General features: G+C 37.9%; 1 non-coding gene across 1 annotated transcript; it reads left to right on the top strand.

Annotated features, from left to right (window-relative positions):
- The first annotated feature begins 2,141 nt into the window (after positions 1 to 2,141).
- LOC148865284 (small nucleolar RNA R71) lies at positions 2,142 to 2,248 on the top strand. The gene has a single exon (XR_016112099.1). It is a non-coding gene; the product is annotated as a small nucleolar RNA R71 (small nucleolar RNA).
- The last annotated feature ends 23,088 nt before the right edge of the window (positions 2,249 to 25,336 follow it).

Below are 25,336 nucleotides of genomic sequence, written 5' to 3'. Positions count from 1 at the left end.
TTCGGAACAATGGTCATGCCACCTTTCTTCGGTATTACTTGTACGGGGCTCACCCATGAACTGTCAGAGATAGGATAAATAATCCCGGCATCCAGGAGCTTAATGATTTCAGCCTTCACCACCTCTTTCATGTTCGGGCTCAGGCATCTTTGGGGCTGAACTGAAGGCTTGCTTCCATCTTCCATCAGAATTCTATGCATGCATACCGATGGGTTGATGCCCTTGATGTTGGCTACCTTCTAAGCCAATGTCGTCTTGTATTCCCGTAACACTCTCAACAGTTTTTCTTTTTGCAAAGGGCTCAATGCTGCTGATATGATTACCGATAGAGCTGATGATGCCTTTAAGAAAGCATACTCCAAATGTTGTGGAAGTTGCTTCAGCTTAAGGGTGGGTAGTTCTTGGGTTGAAAGCTTGCTTATTGGTATTGGCGGTCTATCCAAGCTCTCCAACTTGAGAAATCCATTACCTTGAAACTGTGGATTGGCATTCAAGTATGCTGTCATGCTTTGAATCTCCTCATTTTCATCTCTTGCAGCTCCTCCCTTCTTGTATGCAAAGGTTAAGGGGGTCGGCCAACCTACTAACCTGAAAGTAATCTTCAACCGCATAGTCAATAACATCAACCATGTAACAATAATCATCACTAGAAGATACATGTTTCATGGCATTAGACATTTTAAAAATTATTTCCTCATCTTGAATCCAAAGGCTAAGTTGCCCTTGTTGGACATCAATCATTGCCTTCCCCGTAGATAGGAAAGGTCTCCCTAGGATAAGAGGAAAATCAACATCCTCTTGCATATCTAATACAATGAAATCAACTAGAAAGATGAATTGATCTACTTTAACAAGCACATCTTCTATGATTCCCCTTGGATGCTTTATAGATCTATCAACTAACTGCAATGCAACTCTAGTGGGTTGGGATTCTCCCAACCCCATTTCTTGAAAACCGAATATGGCATCAAGTTTATGCTATCTCCTAAATCACATAATGCCTTTTCAATTTTTAAACTGCCTATCATGCATGGGATAGTGAAACTCCCTGGATCTTTAAGCTTCTGGGGTAGCTTGTTGAGAAGAATTGCTGAGCATTTTTCATTGAGAGCAACTGTGGCCACTTCGCCCAATCTCCTTTTGCTTGCCAACATCTCTTTCAAGAATTTTGCATAATGTGGCATCTGGCTAAAGCATCAGCAAAAGGGATATTAATAAGTAAACTTTTAAACACTTCAAGAAACTTACCAAATTCTTTCTCCAATTTGTGTTGCTTCAGCCTATTGGGAAAGGGAACTTGCGGCTGTTGGTGTCTTGCTTGTTGCGGTTCAGATTGCTCCTCCTTCTTGTTTCTGGTTTCAAGGGTTGCATCTGCCTTGTTTTCATCCCTTGCTTTCTTCTCTACTTCCGGCAACTCCTTACCACTTCTTAAAGTGATAGCCTGCACTTGTTCTCATGGATTCACTTTTGTGTTGCTTGGTAGAAGTGCACAGTATTCTTGCTGAAATCATTTGCACCAACTGCCCAACCTAATTCTCCAAGTTCTTTATTGAAGCCTCTTGGTTCTGAAATCTGGTTTCAGCGCTGGCTATGAATTGGTCATCAGCTCCTCTAGGTTAGATTTCTTTTCTGGCTGATGGAAATTTTAGGGAAAGGGCTTCGGCCCATGCTAATTTGGCCATGACTGATACGGGTAGCCCCTCCATCTGGGGTTAAAGGCATGGTGGTTCTGATTTTCTTGCTACCTTGCAAAGTTGCCAACAAAGTCTACTTGTTCTGTGGACTGCCTAAACTGATTGCCAACTTGGCATTCAGTGCTGATGTGGCCTCCCCCACACCAATCACATGTCACAGACTGCACATTCATGGCTGCCATCTGCATCTCATCAATTTTCTTGCTAAGTGCACCTATTTGCACAGATAGAGATGTGTATGAGTTCACATTGTGAAGACCATGTTGCTTCCTCACTTGTGCTCTCTTTGAATGCGATTGGTAATTATTTGCTACCATCTCCTCTATGAGTGCATGGGCCACTTCAAGGGTCTTATTGTTGATGGAGCCATCGGCTACTGCATCTAGGATGGTCTTGTTGGCTTCGGTTAGACCATTGTAGAAGGTTTGCACTTGCAACCATATAGGAAGTCCATGGTGAGGGACCTTCCTTAACAGCTCCTTATAACACTCCCATGACTCATATAAAGGTTCTCCATCTTGTTGGAAGAAAGTGGTGATGTCATTTCTCATCTTTGTTGTCTTGGATGGAGGAAAGTACTTTGAGAGGAATCGGTTAGCCATCTCATCCCAAGTGGTTATAGATCCGACCCGTAATGAATTCAGCCAAGCCCTGGCCTTGTCTTTCAATAAAAATGGGAATAATCTCAGCCTAACAGCATCATCACTCACCCCATTATGCTTGAAAGTGTCACAAATCTCCAAGAAATTGGCTATGTGAGAGTTTGGATCTTCATGAGCCATCCCACAAAACTGAATTGTGTTTTGGATCATCTAAATTATGGCTGGTTTGATCTCAAAATTATTAGCAGCAATGGATGGTCTTACAATGCTTGAAGCAGCTCTGGTTAGGGTTGGTTTGGCATAGTCCATCATAGTCCTTGGTTCGGCCATCTCTTCAATTTCAGCTCCAACTTGTCTAGTAGCTCTTAAGCGGATGCGGAGGGTTCTTTCAATCTTCGGGTTGTAAGGGACTTCCTCCGATTTAGGTCTACTTGTCATAAACTGTACAAGTCAAAGCAAGAAAAAGACTAATGTACTCAAATCAAAAATGTAAATAATTAAACAATTAGCAATCCTAATAGCATCAATTTACAAGTCAAAGACTGAATGCCATTTGAAAAGAAAAGTTTCAAGAACAAGAATAGACAGATCTGAAATATGATATGCAAAATTGAAATCAGAGAAGTACCTTCTTGAATCAGGAAAACTACACCCTATCGAGCTGATATACAGGATTGGACAAGGCTAGCAGCCTAATATATGTACAGTCGGCCAAAAGAAGGAAAAAAAATTCTGATTTCAACAATGAAGATTAATATACACTGATCTGAATATCAGCAATGAAGGTATAAGATTATTTTTTAAGATGTATAGAACTGAAATCAGCTAGAACAATTATTATTATATACATATGTATATTCTGTGTGCTCAGATCTGACTTCTAATTTCAGTAGTGATAGTTAATATATACAGTTCTGAACTACACCATTTTTATAAGGTATCTAGAAAAATTCAACAACCAAAAACTAAGCAAATCAGCAATAAGAAAGAAAACTACAGAAATTAGAAATGAAGATTACTATATACAGAACTGAATCCTACTACTAATCAGAAATATATCAAGTCAAAAATCTGTCAAGTCTGAAATGAAATCTGCAACCTATGTTCTACAGAAACTACATTCTATACTACTAAATCAAGTCAGAAATGAATTCAAAAATCTATCAAATCAGCATTAGAATCAAGGAGCTACATTCTACAGAAGCAATCCTAAACTAGAAGCATTCGGCAAGAGGAAAAAATCAGTAATGTAGATGAGTGTATGCAGATCTGAACTGTAATGTATAAAACTAGAATTACATCTATCGGCTACACTATTGAACTAGAACAATTATATTAGTTTTTTTCTCTCTGTGTGTTCATATCTGAATTCTGATTTCAGTAATGACAGTAATGTATACAGATCTGAACCACACTATTTTTATAAAATACTTATAACTAAAATGCAGTTACACTACTAAGACTAAAACAACAGTCAAAGATGAAGCAATTCAGCAATGGAAAAGAGAACTACCTGGATCAGCAATAGAGGTTAATGCACACAAATCTGAACTACAATGCATAGAGTTAGAGATCAGATTAATAGTAGCTAATAGTTCCTCATATTGCTGCAATAAGTCCCCAACAACGGTGCCAAAAACTTGATGCGAATTTGCTACACTAGCAAGTGCACTAGCCGAACAAGTAATAAAGTGATGAATAGAGTGTCGTTTCCCACGAGGACTTATGCAACAACTACTAGTAGTATATCAGCCTACTCTTACCTTATTAGCCGAATTGTAAATCAAATGCAAAACTAAAATCCTAACTAGCAAACTACCTCTAACATGTTGGATCAAACACCGTGCAAGCAAATTGATAAGGCAAACTAACTATGCATAGAATTGATTCAGCAATTAGATCTCTAAGTCATTCGATTAGATTAGGATTCAGCCTTGGTTTGGTGAAACCCCAAGGCAATGAACATCCTCTCTCAAGCGCATGTTCATTCTATGCATGAGTGATGATTCTTTTATCTCTAGCAAAAATCTAATCCCCATGTATGCATTAAAGATCTAGAAATTCTAGGGCATCATTTCAGATTGAATGATCACCAATCGAATTGTGCAAGTTATCTCTAACCTTGCACTCAATTCGATTCCTGATTTGCATATCCGAATTTCTAGACTCTTTCTCAAACAATCTAAAAACTCCAAGAAAGAAGAACTGTTCGGCCAAACAGAATTGAGATTGCCTAAATTCTTTCTCAAGCAATTCAAACATTACAAAGATTAAGATCAATTCGACTAGCAGTTCTAAAAATTAAATTTCTAATCAAGAAACATTAAAATTGAATCTAATCCATTCAAATAACTCTAGAGAACTAATTACAAATCTGAAATTACATGAAACATCATTCAATTACAGCAAGAAATATTGAATTATAGGAGAAAATAAACATGAAAGCCCTAGCTGAATTCGATTACCACTTATGCAGAAATCAAGGAAGAAGACAACCTAGATTGATCTCTTCCAATGGCTTCTTCTCCAAATTTGAAATCTGCTTCTTCTTCTCTTGAATATTCTTGAATCTTCTCCTTTCTTCTCCTCTCTTGCACCTATCTTTCTCTCCTCCCCAAAAGGAATTCGCCCCAAAAGGTTTTTGACCCAAAAGGTATTCGACCCCCTTTTCCCTCTTTCTCTTTTCCTTTTATAGCCTTCTCTTTAGCCCCTTTCTCTCATCTAGAAAGTTCTCTCATCAAGAAAGTTTGGCGCCTTTAACTTCTCTTGAACTTTCTAGAAGTTACTGCCCCTAGCTTCTTTTGGGTTACAATTTGGGCTGCTCTTGAGTTGCAATTTGGGCTGCTCTTGAATAGCAATTTGGGCTGCTCTTGAGCTGCAAATGGGCCTCCTCCTTGCTGGGCCAAATAGGCTCTCTTGGAAGGCTACGGTTGGGCTCTTTCTTTGGGCTCTCCCAAAGAGTGCTGCATGGGTTTTAAGGGCCGAATAGCCTCCTTTGACCTTTCGACCGGGCCTTGCTCCCAGCTGGGCTGTATCATCTTCAATTTGGCCTCCTTTAGCTTGGTTTTATGCTCTTTTTCTGTAGACTTGTCCCCTTTGACAATTTCTTGAAATCAAGCTCAATTGGGGTAAGAATTCACATAAATCTGCATCAAAACCATGCATACACACCAGAATTTATATGTAAATTGTGCACATATCAATGCTAATACAGTAAGAGGGGTGCCAAACTTGGTTTAGCAACTAGGAGGCACCCTCTTGCTTTCAATTTTTCACAAAAACACCTCCTTTCTCAGTTGGACTTTACACCAGCTTCCCAAAATCTGCATTTCAACCATGAAAACTTCTCAATTTTGCATAGAATTTGCATAGAAACCCTTAGAGGTCACAACATTGAAATTAACTAGGAAAATGACACAATTTGACTACTCTAAGGCCGAAAGTACCCCTGAATTGATGCCCTTAAGGCATCAAAATGTAGAGTTATCACAACCCCCAACTTAGCCATTGCTAGTCCCTTAGCAATGTATCCTTAAAATTAAACTGAGCATAAACATCCTTCCCATCTCAAGATATCCTTAACAGAATTAGTCAAGCATCCTGATTCTAGAAATCTCAAACTCTGTATAGATCTATATTGGACTTAAGGGTTAAAACTATCTTACTTTGAATATTACAGAAACATGGCTCAAAAATCTTATATACCCTTCCATTTACTGACTGTCTTGATAGGCTAAGATTGATTTTAAAATTAGATAGAGTCCAACTTCTTCTCTTTGATACACCATTTAATTGTAGTGTAGCAGGAGGAGGCAATTGTGTTATAATCTCATTGTCCTTTATGTAGTCCCTAAATTTGTCAAAGAGATACTCACTTCCTTGATCTGATCGAAGTGCTTTGATATATCTCCCTAACTGTTTCTCAACCTCTTGTCTAAATTTCTTAAACTTTTCAAAGGATTCAGACTTATGTCTCATTAGGTACACATAACTATACCGAGAATAATCATCTGCAAAAGTTATGAAATAACAGTCTTGGTTCTATGTCCAAAAATTCATGGGACCACATACATTAGTATGTATAAGGTTAAATGTGTATGTAGTTCTTTCAAGCTTCCTTGTAAATGGCCTTTTTGCCATCTTACCAATCTTGTGATACGTTTTACATTAATATGGCCAAGCCATTAATGGCACAGGAATGTGGGATTAAACTATATCACATGTTCTTTTCTTGGGGATATGTTCCAATATGGTTTTAGTCACATTTGTTTATAGAAAAAGATGGAGAACATAAAGACCATTCTCAAGTTTTCAATGAGTAAGGAATTTGTTATTCATTTTAATTGTAATCTTATTACTGAATAAAATAGCATAACCATCCTTACACAACTTAGAAATTGAAACCTGATTTTTTTCATGTGGAGGTACATAAAGGCAATTCCTTCTCTAAAATTAAATCTACTATTCTTTTAGCAATAGCTGCAACAATTGCAATCGTCTGCAAGTAAAGCACAACATCATCATCATTTAGCCTTTTGCTTTCTTTAAACCCATGCAATGTGTTATATGAATGGGTAGAAGCCCAAAGTCAATACACTAGGATGTAGAAGTGACCAACAGATTGGTCTCTATGACATGTGTTTCAAAATTACCATCTTTTTTCTTTCTAAGTGTTTTCAAATATTGAAGACAGTTCCTCTTCTAGTACCTATTACTAACAACGTTATCCAATTTCTCCAACATGAACAATAGGTTAAGGTCATATATCCAGTCCGCATAGTTGGGTCCCTTGAGTTTGTTCTTGTCTAACAATTTAGCGAACTATCCATGTGCCATTTTTGATAAAAGGCACGATTTATTAGTCCATGACCTTAATATTGTTTGATATTATCTTTCATAGAATGGATTTTTATCTATGTTTGGTGTGTCCAGAAGCATGTCGTTAACTACTTTGGAACACTAGTTTTAATATTTACAATTTTATTCCGATTCTCAAATAACTACTCATGTAGTAAACTGATGAGAACGGGTTGTATCCATAGGGAAGCAATGGAAAAATAATTACGTACTTAGATCTAGGAAAGAAAATACAATTGGGAATTGCAATAAATAAGAAAATGATGCTAAATTAAAGGTTTGGAACTGAACACGACAATAACTAAAATTCAAAAATTAATAGAGTACTAAAATTAACAAAAGAAATAAATAAAAGTGATCCAAAATTCAGATATAGTGGCGGTAGTTGTAGATTGGTCGGACAGCTCGCAGGAACTCCTCTTGACAAGAACTAGGCACCCTCCCCTCTTCAACCCTCAAACCCCTCGAGACACCTTAGCCTTGAACCGGACAAAAAATTTGTAAAATAGCAAAACAAAAAGGTATTAAATCTAAAAGGGTGTTGAAATAAAAATAACAAAAAAGAAAGTGAAGAAAAGAAAAGAATGGTAGGTTAGATCGAGTGGCGGTAGTTGTAGATTGGTTGAATAGTTTGCAGGAACTCCTCCTGACAAGAATTGGGTGTCCTCCCCTTCTACAACCCTTAAACTCCTCAAAAAGCTTTAGCCTTGTGAACAAAGTGAATTTACCAACCCTTTCTCCAAGACCCCTGGGATTCTCTTTATAGACAATGGTGGACATAATTGGGATTAGAGAGAAAAAGGGGGGCGGCAGATAGGTTTTACCAGAAATATGGGCACCCTAGGGTTTAGAATGAAGGATTAGGATGGCTCTAGGGTGATCCTAAGGTTGAGATGAAAAGGAGAGGGTGGCCAATATTATGTAGGGCTAAGATTTAATGGCTAAAAGTTGAATGATGAAGATTAGAACCTAGGTGGCTCCCTAGGGTTAGAATGCTAAAAAAAGAGTGCCCTAGAATGAATGGTGGAGATTAGAAGGGATGGAAGGTGAGGATTTAGCAATTAGGGGTGGCTAGGGTTTGTTAAGGATGAAAGAATGAGTTAAAAGGTGCCCTAGGGTCTGCTGAGGAGAGGGGAGCATGATAATATAGTAGGAGGGGCGCCATTCTAGGTTTAGCAGATAGGAGGCGCCCTCCTGTGCTTAGTTTTTCACAAAAACACCCCCTCTCTCAGTTGGCCTTTACACCAGCTTCCCAAAAGCTGCATTTCAGCCATGAAACTTCCCCATTTTTCCACAAGATTTGCACAGAGAACCTCAGAGGTCACAACATTGAATTTAACTGAGAAAAGGGCATATACTTTGACTATTCTGAGGCCAAAAATACCCCTGAATTAATGCCCCTAAGGCATCAAAATGCAGAGTTATCACACCCCCAACATAACCATTGCTAGTCCCTTAGCAATGCAACCTTAAAATTATGTTGAGCATAGAGATCCTTCCCATCTCAAGATCATCCCTAATAGAATTATTCAAGTTGGGATTGACTTTTAAAATTGTCTGTATAGATCGGTATTGAGCTCTGGGGTAAAATTGTCTTACTTTGAATATTACAGAAACTTGGCTTAAAAATCTTATATACCCTTCCATTTGCAAATTTTCTTGATAAGTTGGGATTGACTTTTAAAATCAAACATGTATTCTTGTTATCATTTTTTTATGGTGGATTTCTACCTTTGAACTTGATTTGGACACTTATTTCTATTGTTACCTTCCACCATTTGATGAGAATCTCGACACTTGCCTTAAGTGAAGAGACTCGGTTACTAAGTGTTAGGTTATTGTCTTTGGCATTCCCTTTTCCGTTTGATGCAAATCTTGACACTTAACTTAGGTGAAGAGACCTGGTTACTAAGTCTAGGGTGTCCATTGACCTTTTATTCTCTTTTTTTTTTCTTTTTCTTTGTAGCAATGTTCAGGGTAGTCCACTATTTCAAACAATTTGAGGAATTTTTGTCTAATTTCTCCATCTTTCTCTTCTTATCTTGGTAAGGGCAAACTTGGGAGTATGTTTCAATTTCTAAACGATTTCAAAAATATTCAAATAAGACAAATTTTGACTCCTATCACTTGCTACCAATTTCTATAAAGTTCAATATTCTTTTATCAATTTCCTCAACTTTTTTTGTTTGCAAATCTCTTTTAATGGAAAATTATTTTTTTATTTTTTGGTAAAATTTAATTCTACATATTTAATGGCTTAGCTTCTCATCATTTTTTTTAATTTTTTTTTCTCTCTCTCTTTCCTCATCCCCAACTTAAATGTCATTGTCCCTAATGGCATGACTAGAATGATGCAAAACAAGGATTTGGGCTGAAGGGAACAATAAATACGGTTTTCTTGAGGGATTAAAGGTCTACCACCTAGTATTGAATCAAGAAAAGAAACAACAATTCTAACACTACAAACAAAAATCAACTGAAAACTATGTTGGATTTCCTCCCAACCAGCGCTAAGTTTAATGTCTTCAGCTAGACACATTCATGCACTATTCCCATCTATACTCCCCGACTCACTTTCATCTTCCGAAAAACAGGGTTCAGATTGGGCTAACCATGGGGTAGGCAAGGCATCTAAAAGATCATCCACTATATCCACCTTGCACTCATCTTCCCCTAGGTTTGGATAATTAGAGGCACTAAAAATGTTTAACCAAACTTTCTGCTCCCCTAATGAATTTCCATTTCTCTTGATTTACAGTTGATATTTGTATCAACCATTGCCAGAAACGGGCATCTTAAGATTATCGGGATGTAGTTCAGTTCCTCGGTTAGTTCAAGTCTAGGATGATGAAATCCACTAGGAAGTGACTGTTAGACAGTTTTGTATGCCCTTAACTCCAATCCGTTTGATGTACTTATGACATTTATTGTAAATGAATAAAGTACATATTTGATTAATATTCCTGTGGTGTGTTTCTGTGTAATACCCTTAAACTATACACTTATGATACTCGTGTTAGTTTAGAACGTTCACAGCTAGTGGGTCGGTCTGGGGAGACCTATCCTGATAAGGCTGGCATTGATGTGCCGCCAAGTCAGTTGGGGTGGCCTGTGTCTACCACCAGGGTGAGACCCGAGGTACATGCAGTATGGATTAATTGAACCTTTGAACCGGACCAGATTTCCAGTATTGCCCTGGACTTTGGAGATTGATGGGCAAACTAGAAATTTACACCTGACCCCTAGACTCGATTATGATACTGCACTAGGTGTCAGATTGGTTTGTCTTTGATATGCCAATCAGTGAGATCCTTAGCGGGGATCAAAACCTGGGTATGTTGGGACAATCTAAGAATTAATCTGAGTGGGTGATCATAGTGACAGGATTAGCCCCTTTGTCGGACAAAGGTAATGATCGGGGATACACTCTCTCTGATGGAAACCAAGACTACTGGCAGCCGATTTCAATTGTTGAGATTTGTTTTGCAAAATATATTTTATATGAGATATAAAAGTATATATATTATGGTTTTTAAACGTTTGCAAAAGGTTTTAATTCACAGGATCCATGTGAGTAGAGAGTGCAGCATTGTTCCTTGCAGCCGAGGAATCAGCCCCTTTGTCGGACAAAGGTAATGATCGGGGATGCACTCTCTCTGATAGAAACCAAGACTGCCGGCAACTGATTTCAATTGTTGAGATTTGTTTTGAAAAATATATTTTATATGAGATATAAAAGTATATATATATTACGGTTTCTAAACATTTGCAAAAGGTTTTAATTCCTAGGATCCATGTGAGTAGAGAGTGCAACACTATTCCTTATAGCCGAGGGAGAGATTCTCTCTTGTCGGGCAGTGTTTGATCATTATGGGCTGATAGGTTAAGTGTAAGGCCATTGAGGGTAATACCTGATGGGTTAATCTTGCATCTCCCCACAGTCCCTGGGTGTTACATGGTGGTTTAGCCTAGGGACCACTTAGGGTAAGTGTTGGGCCCATAGAGCCCATGTGATGGGTTTCAGGGGGTGCACTGTCCATAACAGTGTATTCGGCTAGGCCTTGTAACAAAGGCTGGGCTGAACCCATGTGGCTGATGTGTAGATCAATGTTTGGGTCCCACGCCATACAAGGAAGCCCAACTGGGCAACAATTTGGAAGGCTAAGTGAGCACATAAACTTATTGGGCCTAAAGCCCATTTCGAACTAGGCTGATTTGATTAGTTAAATGAGGGGCGAATTCTAAGATTAGATTAGTAGATAGGATTGGGTCTTAACCCTATCCACTCAGAGAGTCCAGATCTGAATGTGATTCAGATCTGAAAACCTCCTAATAGGATTAGGAGGGAGTTGATCTAATCTACAGATAAGATAAGGGTTTACCCTTATCACTTAAAGGGAATTCTGATCCAAATATGATTTGGATCAGCAATTCCTAATCGGATTAGGAGCTGATCCCTTTAAGCTTATAAAAGGGGGAGGGGGCGGAAATCTTTAGAGGACATTCATATTCACATCCTCTTCAGATCTGAAATCACAAAAGAGAGAATTCAGCTTCACTGCGCTAAATCTCTCTTGCCGCCTCCTTCCTTCCGCCGCCATATATGCCAATTCGATCTCCTATTCTCAGTGGGAGTGATCAAGATTGGATCTTGAAATCAGTCCTTTGTGAAAGGGCTGATTAGGAGTAGTGCTCACGTGTTGTCCAACTGATTCTTGCGAAGGATCTGGTTCTTTTGAAGAACGCTACTGATTCTGCTCTATCCTGCACTGCGCCATCTTCAGTGGGAGCAGTTTTTGGTTCATTCCTTCGGCGTGAACACCTCCATTGGGAGATACTATTTCTTTGTATCAGGTATATTCCTCTCCTATTACTTTTGTTCAGATCTGGTTCGGTTCTTGGTTCAAGATTGATCATTGAAAAATATGATTTTTCTAAAATAGGGAATACGATTCCCAGTAGGATGGAGAGAAATTTTTAAAATTCGCCCATTCTATTCCACAAGATTCGGGCATCCATATGATGGATATCTCATCCCTTCAGTGGTATCAGAGGTAGGTTCAAATCTTGAATCAAATTGGATCAAATCTGAACCTGCGCAAATGAGCAGAAGGCGTTCTACCCGATTTGCGCAGATATAAGGTTTTTTTGGAAAATTTGTTTCCAGTTGATGGGCGATTAATATGAAATTAAATTTTATAAATCTAATTATTATTTAGAATTGTTCTTATAATTTTCTTGATTTATGGGCTGTTCGTACACATGGAGATCGAAATCTTGATTGGCGCGGGGAACCTACGAATTTGCAGTTTCTTGATTATTTTATTACATTTGGTGTGTAAAATATATATTTATTTTTATTTTAGACTGAATGTATAGGCATTCAATCTGATGTAATTATAATAGAAATTAGGTTTTCTATTTATTTTTATTTTGGATCAAAGATGGCGGCGCAAGGAAGGAGATTTCGTAGATGGGAAAATCGCTATCTGCGATTTGTAGTTTATGAAACTACAAACTGTGATCTAACCTCTATTTTTGCAGGATGGATTGTGCGAACAACCCTATCTGACTGATTCTTGATTTTCTTTTATTAGTATTTAATTTCAGATTAATTTCTTGAATTAAATCTTTAATTAAAGGTCAAACCCTAAACCCATTCAAACCAGATTGGTCCAAACTGGTTGGACCAAATCTAGGGTTTGATCAAGACTGAATGTTAGCTCTAATTCTTTCACTAATGGGCCTAAGGGTTGATAATTAATTAAATGTTTAATTCGGCCCAACCTGTAAAGGCCCAGTTTTAAATTGTTAAAACTACAAAAAGCCCACTTAGCAGATAAAGCTATATGGACCAAATTGATCAACCCTAATTTCGACCTATATACCTAGATAATATTAATGGTTAATATTATGGGCTTTAAATGGGCTTTACAGTTATTAATTGATTGGATCAATTCTTCCCTGCATGTGATGTATGGATGTGTGATGTGCTACGCTCATGGGCCATAAGTGCTTGGTCCACGCTGATTCGATAGTGGCTCTTGCGCACACCATGGCTGAATGCACATAATTGCCATGGTGTCCCTAGCCGATTTGGGCCCACCGAAATCTAGCTTTATGAAAGTTAGTAGGAGCCACTTTGGTTTGACCTAAATTAAACTAGGGCATAATTTTTCGTTCCCTCTTGCAAATATGAGTGCATGTGATAGGGAGATTCATATGATGAACTCTCTAAGGGCCTTCCATCATTAGCATGAGGATAGGTCATTCAATAATGAGGAAACGCACCAGAAAATGGGCTATCCATTTGCTGTTGCGCTTGTCTGAGTGTTTCATAAGATGATCCCTTTAAGCTTATAAAAGGAGGAGGGGGTGGCAGCCTTTAGAAGACATTCATATTCACATCCTCTTCAGAGCTGAAATCACAAAAGAGAGAATTCAGCTTCACTACGCTAAATCTCTCTTGTCGCCTCCTTCCTGCCACCGCCATATCCGCTAGTTCGATCTCCGATTCTTAGTGGGAGTGATCAAGATTGGATCTTGATAACAGTCCTTTGTGAAAGGGCTGATTGGAAGTAGTGCTCACGTGCCGTCCAACTGATTCTTACGAAGGATCTGGTTCTTTTGAAGAACGCTGTTGATTCTGCTCCATCTTGCACTGCGCCATCTTCAGTGGAAGCAGTTTTTGGTTCCTTCCTTGGGCGTGAACACCTCCATTTGGAGATACTATTTCTCCGTATTAGGTATATTCCTCTCCTACTACTTTTGTTCAGATCTGGTTCGGTTCTTGGTTCAAGATTGATCCTTGAAAAATATGATTTTTCTAAAGTAGGGAATACGATTCCCAATAGGATGGAGAGAAAGTTTTGAAATTCGCCCATTCTATTTCAAAAGATTCGAGCGTCCATACGATGGATATCTCATCCCTTCAGTGACAACCCTCTAGCCTGACAATGACATCCTCAATAACACTTCAAGGGGTCTTGACTGACCAATTAACGAGTTGTAGAATTACCGGGGTAGGTTCTAACTCGTTGATCCTGAACCTATCATGAATGGATGGAAGCATATTTATATTGACTCCTAGATCCAAAAAGGCCCAATCAAAGGTGATTCTAGAGATGACACAACTTATGAGAGGAGCATCAAGATCTTTCAGTTTTTGGGGAAGTTGGTTTAGGAAAGTTGCACTAACATCTACCGAGAGCATCATTTTTTGTTGGGCCAATCATGGCTCCATCATTTGAGTACACAGCTATTTCAAGAATTTGGCATAGGCCAGGATATATTGGATTGCGTTTAGGACAGGGAAGCTAATATGGACTTCCCAACCCTCCTCATTGTGGGTCTCTTTCTTCTTTTGCATCGGCCTGACTGTGAGTGTAGTTGGAAAGGTGACTACAGGTTGGTTCTCTATGGGATCTTCTTCTAAAGTTTCCTTTCCTTCTTCTTCTCCCCCCAACTTAGGGTCTTCTTGCTCATTTCCTCTAACTCTCTCACATGGGTCCTCTAAAATCCCCCTACTCCTTAAGGTTGTAATAGCCTTGGTGTTTTCAAGTTGAGGGTTCATAGGAGGTGGTTGAATTTATTGTGGAGGAAAACCCGGTGGCTGATTTTTAGGATTTGCAACTAGTTGAGTAGGTAGTTGCTTTACTTCTCTCCTCTTCTTGGCTTTGGCTAGCTATTCTATTCGTCTCTGTAATTTATCGATGGATTGCTACTGATTTAGAACCAGCTGCTGAAGTTGCAAGAAATGATCATCTACTATATGAGTCTAAGGAGGTTGAGGGTAAGCCTGATACAGTTGGACTAGTTGGTTCCTAGGGTACACCTGTTGCAATGAGATCTGTACTTGTGGCCTCTGAAATTGTTGGGCCATTGAGTTAAATGGATGGTATTGTTGTTGGAACTGGGTGTAGGTTTGACATGGTTCAACCGGTTGAGTCCTAGGGTAATCTTTGTACTCCCAATGGGTCTGGGCTTCAGACCATTGAGAGTGCACATCTGGCAAGGGGTTTTCTTGGACTTGGGCCCTATAGGTGAAGTAGGGCTGATTTTCCCATCTAGGATTATATGGACTAAAGAATGGGTTAGCATTGGGTTGGAAAAATCTGTTGGTCACATGTACTTGGTTTGAACCGGATGGTTGACATGGGCTTGCTACAGAGCACTGGCTAACATGATGGGTCGGGCTTGCATAGATGGAACATGATGGATAGGATGACAAGGTTGGGTATGGGCCACTTTATTGATGATATACGAGGACTTGGTCAATTCTATGGGCCATCCCATTAATCTTGTCCAGTTGATGAAAAACATGGTTCCAATCTATCTATGGCTCATATTGGAAGTAGTTTCTCATTCCACAAACTCTGGCCATTGAATTCATTTTATATTATTTTAACCCCCTTTTTTCTTCTTCTTTTTTCAGAAATTTAAAATTTAAAATTTTAATTTTAATTTCAAATTTAGGTTTTGAAGTTTAAATTCTACGATTTAAACTCAAATTTCATTATTTTATTTTTTTTTAATTATTTTATTGGGTTTTTTGAAATTTAAATTCAAATTTAGATTTTGAATTTTAAATTCCTGAAATTTAAATCAAATTTGAATTTTTTTTATTTTTGATTTTCTCTTACTCTCTTTTTTCTTTGAAATTTGAAATTTAAATTCAAATTCAGGTTTTTAAATTTAAATTCAAATTTGAATTTTTAAATTAAAAAAATTGCAAGCAAATCATCTACACGACCTAGAGCTGACCTAGGGTTTCCTAAACTAGTGGTTCAACCAATGTGAGTCCTTTTAGGTTCACTTGGAATTACACCACCTCCTTTGGTTAGCTAGTTTCAAAAATAATGAAACTTAAACTTAATCCAATTTCTCATCTCTTCTATTTGCTCCCGTAGTCCCGCAATGCTTCAGTACCCCACCTTTTGCTATTTCAGCCTGCAAAAGGAAAGAGATAAAAGAATTAAACTGAGATAATGGATCAAGTAATAAAACAAAAATAAAAAAAATAATGAAACTGATCCGGACAAAGCAAATAAAAAATTTTCTCCATTGCTTCCCCAGCAACGGCGCAAAAAACTTGGTGTGTCCAGAAGCTTGTCGTTAACCACTTCGAAACACCAGTTTTAATATTTATAATTTTATTTTGATTCTCAAACAACTACTAACGTATAAAGTGATGAGAACAGGTCATGTCAACAAGGAATCAAGGGAAAAATAATTACGTACTTAGATTCGGGAAAGATGATACAATTGGGAATTGTAGAAAATAAGAAAATAAAATTTATTAATGCTGAAACTAAAGGTTCAGAATTAAACAAGACAATAACTAAAATTCAAAAGTTAACAGAGCATTGAAATTAACAAAAGAAATAAATAAAAATTATCCAAAATTCGGATACATTGGCGGTAGCTGCAAATTGGCCAGACAGCTTGCAGGAACCCCTCTTGACAAGAACTGGGCATCCTCCCCTCTTCAACCCTCAAACCCCTCGAGACACTTTAGCCTTGAACCGGATGAACTTGGATCTACAAAACAATAAAACAAACATGAATTATATCTAAAAGAGTGCTGAAATAAAAATAACGGAAAAGAAAATGAAGAAAAGAAAAGAATGGTTGATCAGATCCAGTGGTAGTAGTTGCAGATTGGTTGAACAGCTTGCAGGAACCCCTCCTGACAAGAACTAGGCATCCTCCCCTTCTACAACCATTGGACTCCTCAAGAAACCTTAGCCTTATGAACAGGGTGAATTGACCAACCCTTTCTCTAGGGCCCCTAGGGTCCTTTTTATAGACAAAGGTGGACATAACTGGGACTAGAGAGAAAGAGGGGGGGTGGCAGTTGGGTTTTAGCATAAATATGGACACTCTAGGGTTTAGAATCAAGGATTAGGATGGTTCTAGGGTGATATCAAGGCTGAGAAGAAAAGGAAAGGCTGGCCAATATTATGTAGGGCTTAGATTTAATGGCTAAAAGCCAAAAGGTGAATATTAGAAGTTTGGTGGCTCCTTAGGGTTAGAATGCTAGAAAGAGAGTGCCCTAGAATAAATGGTGGAGATTAGAAGGGATGGAAGGTGAGGATTTAGCAGTTAGGGTGACTAGGGTTTGTTAAGGATGAAAGGAATGAGTTAGAAGGCGCCCTAGGGTTTGCTAAGGTGAGGAGATAATGCTAATATAGTAGCAGGGCGCCATTCTGGATTTACCAAATAGGAGGCGCCCTCCTGTGCTCAGTTTTTAACAAAAACACCCCCTCTCTTAGCTGGCCTTTACACTGGCTTCCCAAAAACTGCATTTCAGCCATGAAACTTCCCTATTTTTCCACAAGATTTGCATAGAGACCTGCAAATGTCACAATATTGAATTTAATTGGAAAAATGGCATACTTTGACTATTCTATGGCCAAAAATACCCTTGAATTGATGCCTTTAAGGATCACATATTCACCCATCCAATTAACTTTCCCTTTTGTCTCCACTAGACAAGGTTCATTGTCATTTTAGGTTAAACTTTTCTAACTGGTAAGTGTGGACCCATCATATCGGGAGCCTCAAGATACTGTGGAAGAGTTTCATTTTATGATAGGCCCCTCCCATTAGTTTATGACACCCCTATCATCTCATGAAACAATCCCACTAACTGCCTCAGTGAAATAGATAACCCAATTTTATGATGCATTTCCACCCACCAATTCAACACATTTTTAGGCTAATGACAGAAGGCCTTTAGAAATATCATCTTATGATATTTCCTATCTCATTACACTTATATTAATCATGAGGTAACGTGTATATCAGTCCCTAGGTCATATTTAGCTCATACCATAGTGACTCTCACTGCCTTTCATAAAGTTAGATTCAAATGGGCCCTTAATAGGCTTGGGTTCCCACGAGGTTCTTCTTCGGGAAGAAACTATTGAGGGAGACCATTAGAAAAGGAGATCATGCAATGATCCATGGGTATTATGGCAATGATGTCTATTCAAGCATGATGGTCGTGGAGAGCCACATAAGTCAATACATGGGCCAAGCACTTATAGTTCATGAACGAATCACATTCATTCAGCACATCACATACACACATACATAATTGATCAATATCAATTTCTAGATCCATTTAGATTAACACATGATCATCCCATAATGGACCAAGTTATCTAATAATTTTATCTTGGTATATAGTTTAAACTACAAAAGCAGTTTGGCCCAATATAGTAGCCCATGCTGAAATGAGTTGATCTTGCTTTAATCTAACATAAATGGATTTTTCAAGTATGGGCCAAATTGGTCCATGCAATGGGCCATCACACCCCGAGCCTAGATCAATTTTGGGTCACTTAAATAGTAATCCAAGGGGTTGTGATCAGACCCCAAAGAACTATAGGTTTTGTTCAACAAGGTTGGACCAAAACTAGGTCAGATTGACTTAGGGTTTGGTGTCCAAAACATGCATCAATTCACATAGGTAACGATTCGATATTTTCAATTATGATTCACAATCATATCAGCAAATAAATAGAAAATAATCAGAAGTAAATGGCTAGGGTTGATAGTGTGATGGTTCGAATCCAATCCAGACAAAAGTTGCATCCCTACGAAATTGCAATCTACAAATCGATCTCTATCTGCAATATCTATCTTCTCTGCAAGGTCTAGTGATTTCTCTAATGTAAAAAAAAATACAAAGTCCCTAATTTCTATTTCTTATATCAGAAAAACCTAATATACTTTTTTTAGAAAATAAAATTAATTAATTACAGACCAAATAATCAAATTAATAAATTTGGTGTGCACAGGTCTTGCCACCATCAAGATTTCAATCAACATCACACTTTCAACCCAAGAATTCAAGAATTCATGAAAGAAAAATTCTATAATATACCAGAAAAATATATATATATGGCCTACTCTGAGAACCGAACTCTTAGAGATTTCTACAAACTGCTCAAATTAGCTAGACTAGTTCTTGCTGATTTGGGCTGAACCTAGTGCTCTGATATCACTGTTGGAAGGGTTAGGATCCATCATATGTATGGCTGAACCATGCTAGATGGCTGAATGAAGTTTCAAATTTTTCTAATCCTTTTGGGAATCAAATTCCCTATGTTTTGAAAAATTACATTTTTTAGGATTGGTCTTGCACTGAACCAAACCAGGTTTGAAACCAAACAAAGAAGGAGATGTATACCTGATATGGTTAACACTAACGTAAATCCTGAGGTGGAAGTTTCCTGCCAAATTAGTCCTAAAACTAGCATCCCCTAAACATGGCATAATGTATTCCTGAAGCTGGTTTAACAATATAGTTTTCTATAAAATTGGGATCCAACTGCTTGAATGGAACTATGGACGATGAGCCTGATATCCCCTAAATTTTTCTCACAAAAATTAGTGGAAAAATAGATCTATATCAGTCCCAGATAGTTGATGTTGAACTCAGAAAAACTGGGAGACAAAATGGTGTAGAGAGAACTAGAAACTACAAAATATATGAAGCTTTCCTAATCTAATTAGGAAAGAATCTAGACCTAAATCAGATTTGGACTCTAACTAGAGATATACCTTATCTTCTTATAAGATTAGGTGCTCCAATAGATCCAAACCCAGATTCGTCCCATAGCACATGATAACTTAAGTTGTCATGTGACATCTTAATTAATCATATTAATTATGGGCCTTAGGCCCATTAGCTATAAGGCTCATGACCCAAGGGTGTTACATGGCCAACTTAGGCATGATTTGTATGATGTGGGACCCCACAATGACCTCACATAAGTCCACATGGGTTTGGCACAGCCTTTGTGAAACGACTTGGTTGAATTCACTGTTAAACGTAGTAAACCCCTAAGCACACCACTATGGGCTAAATATGGGCCCAACATTTACACTTAAATGATCCTTGAATTGATCCATCCTATGAAGATCCAAGGATAATGGACTTAAGTAAGATAAATCCCATCAGGTAATTAGCCCTGTAATGGTCTCTTACACTTAACCTCTCGGTCCATAATGATCAAAACACTACCTAACAAGGAATGACCTCTCCCCTACCTGCAAGGTTTAGTGTCACACTCTCTACTCGGATGGATCTTGGGAATTAAAAACTTTTGCAAACATTTTCATAAATCATAATATATATATATATATATCCTAAATATATTTTGCAAAGTCAGATTTCAAAACACTATTGAAACTCACTACCAATAATTCAGGTTTCCATCAAAGTGGGTGTAAACCCTATCATTCATTTTGTTTGACAAAGGATCCAATCCTATCATTATGATCACCCACTTAGGTGAATTCTTAGATTGCCCCGACATACCTAGGTTTTGACCCTTAATGAATCCCAGTGATTGGCATATTAAAGACAATTCAATCCAACATCTAGTGTAGTACCATAATCAAGTCTAGGGGTTATGTGTAATATTCCAATTTTCCCCATCAATCTCTAAGGTATAGGACATAAATAGAAAATGGTTTGTGTTTAGTGTTTCATCCAAACACACACTACATGTTCTTTGAGTCTAACCCTAGCAGCTGAGATAAGTTGCTCCAACTTCTTTGGCATCACATCAATGTCAGTCATGGTAGGATAAATTCCCAAAGTCTATCTAGTAGTTGAGAACATTCTAAACTAACACGAGTTTCATAAGTGTCTAGTTTAAAGGGTAATTTCATAAAAGCAAACCAATATCAATATGAGACTTTTATTCATTTACAATAAATGTATCTATACATCAATCTAATTGGGGGCATACACTATCTAACAATATGGTCCTAGATAAAAAATGATATTGATCGGATGATTGAAATCGGTTCCGGCTTCAGGTCTTGGGATGAAGGGGTAAATGATGTCGGATTTGGATGACCTTAGTGTCATCAAATTTGGATTTTTGGGATCTGTGTGCCTATGGTTTTGGATTTTGGATTTGACATGAGATGAGGTTCATGATCAAAATTCTCCCGATCGGGCGATCGCGTGCCCATTTCAAAAATTCAAAAAAAAAGGGGGGGGGGGCAGGTGCGCACCATTAAAATTCAAAAAGCCTGGCATCCCGCACATACAAAACCGTACTATTTGTGTCAGAATATTCCAGAAAGAGCAAAACCAAACCAGGTGAACTAAATCGGCATCAAAAGCAATCTAAACTAGAGCGAACTGGACCGAAAGCCAAAGCGAGTAGATCCAAAATGCCCCAAAAACTTCTACTCTCTTCGCCTACTAGACAATGGCTTGAGAGTGGGGGCAATTGATGAGGGACATTATGGTCACCACACATAGCTACCAACATACGGACGCTACTGGCAACACAACATCCAACTCAGCAGAAAAGATCGACAAACCAACACGTGGCAACTGACATCTGATGTGCAGCCAAGCTAGGGTGAGCTCGGCCTGCCAACAACACCAGCTCGACCAAAACCATTCCGTGTACCACGCCCTCACGAATACCATTATCGTGACCATAGGAATAGTTCATCGAACCACCCGCCACAAGACCCGTGGGTGACCTGTAACCACCGCACGAATCTAGTAACTAACAGCCCAACACACCCCCAAACTGTAAATAGCTTCGTAGAAGATTCAAACACATTGCTTGATTGCACCTGAACCTCAAATAGCTATAAAGTGACCCTAGGATCACTCTAAAAGGCATGCGCACAAAAGCTCTTGAACTCTCTCACATATCCTCACTAAAATCTCCTTACTAATTTAAGCATCGAAGTGTCTTCCTAGGTAAAACCCACCTAGGCACTTTGACTCTTCTCTCTTTACAGCCCTTCTCAACTCGGACTTAGAGTTTACAGCTCAGCATTACAACTCAGCATTGCCTAATCAAAAGTTGGTTCGAGCGTAGTCACTAACACGAGGGAGTGAGCAGATTGCACATCATCACTTAAAAAAATAGTTTGTATTATCATGATTAAACCGTGCATTCTTGTTCAAGTCACATGGTTTTCCTTTGATGGGAAAAACAGTGAGAACTTATAACTGGTTTAATAAGTTGTTATATTTGGTAGGCTCTCTCTATGTTTTATTTATTTGTACCATACATATTTATATTTGTATTTGTTCCAAACTGAACCCAAATTGTATTGTTGAAAGGATGCAACTAAGGGTGGGTTTGAGCAGAGCCGAGCCCAATATTTGGCTATTCGAGCTCAACCACTGAAACTGTATTTGGCTTGAGCTCAATTTGAGCTAAAAACTTAAGCTCGAGCTTGGCTCAGTTAAAAGCTCACAAGTTCGATCTCGACTCGGCTCGAGCTCAACTACAAGCCAATTTATAAAAAATATAAATATAAAAATATTTTTTATTTTACAAACAAAAAATTAAGAATTATAAAAATTATTTATTATTATACATATAAAAATGTTTTTATTTTATATAAAAAAATAAGAATTATAAAAATTATTTACTATTATACATGAAAAATAAAAATATTACTATATAAAATAAAAATGATTTATTATATATATTTATATGTATATGAATGTATGTATGTATATAAAATATATATATATTTATTATACTAGGCTCGTGAGCCTCACAAGCCGAGCTTCACTGGGTTCGAGCTCAACTCGATTAGCAAACAAGCCTATATATCAAGCTTGAGCTCAGCTCGAAGCTCGGGTTAAACTGAGTCGACCCGGGCTCAAATAGCTCATGAGAAGCTCAACTCGTGGCCACCCCTAAATACAACTCTAGCTGTTTTAGGTCATGTTGAGGTCAATAGTTGTTTTAGTTGTTTTTGACTTAAGATTAATGCCTTAGGTTCAATTTATTTATAGTGCAAATTTCCTTTGTAGTGATGTAAACACATGGGAGTGATAACCCTACATTTTGATGCCTTAAGGGCATCAATTCAGGGGTATTTTCGGCCTTAGACGAGTCAAAGTGTAGCATTTTCCTAGTTAAAATCAATTATGTGACCTATGAGGGTCTTTGTGCAAATTATGTAGAAAACTATGAAGCTTTCTAGGTTGAAGTGCAGTTTTTGGGAACCTGGTGTGAAGACCAGTTGAGAGAGGGGGTGTTTTGGTAAAGAACTAAGAACAGGGGGGTGCCTCCTATCTTCTAAACATAGTTGGTATTACCATGCTCCCCTCTCCTTAGCAAACCCTAGGGAGCATTTTTAACCTAATATTTTCACTCATAACAAAGCCTAGCTGCCCCTACGTGTTTAATCTCCACCCTCCACCTCTTTTAATCTCAATCACTCATTTTAGGGCTCTCCTTTATAGCTTTTAAACCCTAGGGCGCCACCTGTTCTTCTAATCCTCACCATTCAACCCCTCACCTCCAATTCTCAGCCACTCCCTCCATCATATATCACAACCATTCAATTTATGGCACCACCTTTTCTTTTAATCTTAACCCTTCAACCCTAGATGTTCTAATCTACACCCTCCATTTCTGGGTGCCCAAATCTCAATCCTACATAATATTGGGCACCCTCTCCTTTTATTTTCAGCCATGGGATCACCCCAAAACCATCTTAGCCATCCATTAGAAACCCTGGGGCGTCCCTAACTTTGTTAAATCCCAGCTACCACCCCCCATCTTTCTCCCTATTTTCAGTTGTGTCCACCCTTCTCTATAAGAAGGGTCCTAGGGGCCCTATAGAAGGGGTTGGTAATTCACCTAGGTTAGAAGGAAGGCTGATCTTGAGAAGTTCAAGGGTAGAGGAAGAGGAGGATGCTCAGACAAGAGGAGGGGTTCCTACTTGCAGTTCGCCAACACCACTACTGCCACCTCTGGATTTGAATCCCAACCATTTTTTCTTCAATTTTAGAATTACTTTTTGTTATTTAATTTCCAGTTCATTTTTTTCTTCCTATAGATTTAATTTGTATTTTATTTCTTTTCTGCAGATCTAGTAGTTGTTTAAGAATTAGAATATAATTATAAATGTTTAAAGTGGTGTTTTGAAGTGTTTAATGACACACTTTCGAACACACTAGGGAGTAAACTGCAAATAGGCTGACTGGCTGAGTGTAAATTTTGGTTGTTATTGCCTCGTAGTTCATATTTGATTTTGTCTCATTTGTTTATAAGAAATAATATAGGAAGTCAAATGATATAATCCCCACCTAATATGAAAGAGAATGTTAGGAGGTTTATTGTTTATTTATTTATTTTGGAAATAGTTAGAAAAAAGATGATGTGGAGAGAGAATTGATGAGGTAGGAGGAAATCGGACCAAATTTTGCACCAATTTTTGGATCAAAATTTGCATTGCTAATAAATGAAAATGAGACAAAAAAGTACAAGTTCTATATCAAGTAGGAGTGCAAATCATAGTTGCAAAAAAAAAAAAAAAGCAGATGCAAAATTATACTTGGTTCAAATTTGCACTAGAGACAAATAGAGCCTTAGCGGATTAAGGTCAACAGAATTTACCATTATTATACATTTCAAGGTTTTTAAAACCAAACCGGACAATGAACTGGTCAGGGGTCCAGTTCCCAAGTCGAATGGTCTCACCATTTGCACTGAATAGATGACCCGTTTTGATAAAAAAAAATTAAAAAATGGCCAAAACCATTGGACAGTTTGAATGGTTTGAACGGTTTGACCGTCCAGTTTAGCGGTTTTCTGACGAAATCAATGGTTTTTGGTGAAATAATGGTTCTAGGGTAAAATGGAACCAGCCACCTGACTGGTTGCTGGTTTTTTCAGTTTGACCGTCAGGTCCGGTCTGACTTTGAAAACCATGATACATTTAAGATCAGTTTGGAATATGTACAATACAAATACATACAAAATAATATAAAATGCAAAATTTTATAGTCTACAAATTTGTATTTATACTCCTTCCAAACTGAGCCTTAAGAACAATGTTACAGTGCTTTAAGAATACCATACTTAGGTTCCACTAGAAAACATTTGCCTACATACATAAATACATACATATTTATGTAACATTTTTTTCTTCAAGGCCTCAATCCTAACCTAACTTGAACCAAAGTCAAATTCATATTTATTACCCTAACCCTAATCCAAACTTCAGTCCATCCCAATCCGACCCGGACATTTTTAGGTTGGGTTATCCACTTCTTGTTTGTAGTAGATCCTGCTTGGAACTGAAGTTGTATAGAATGAGCTTTTCTGGCTTAAATAGATTATCGAAATGGTTTCTAGAGAATGTAGTTAAATACACAGAAAC

The sequence above is a fragment of the Nelumbo lutea genome, chromosome 3 (assembly GCF_056320005.1).
Source record: "Nelumbo lutea isolate HS-2025 chromosome 3, American lotus-T2T, whole genome shotgun sequence".
In the NCBI taxonomy this organism is placed as follows: Eukaryota; Viridiplantae; Streptophyta; class Magnoliopsida; order Proteales; family Nelumbonaceae; genus Nelumbo; species Nelumbo lutea.
Note: the sequence above shows the minus strand (reverse complement) of the source record. Positions and strands in the feature narration are given on the sequence as shown.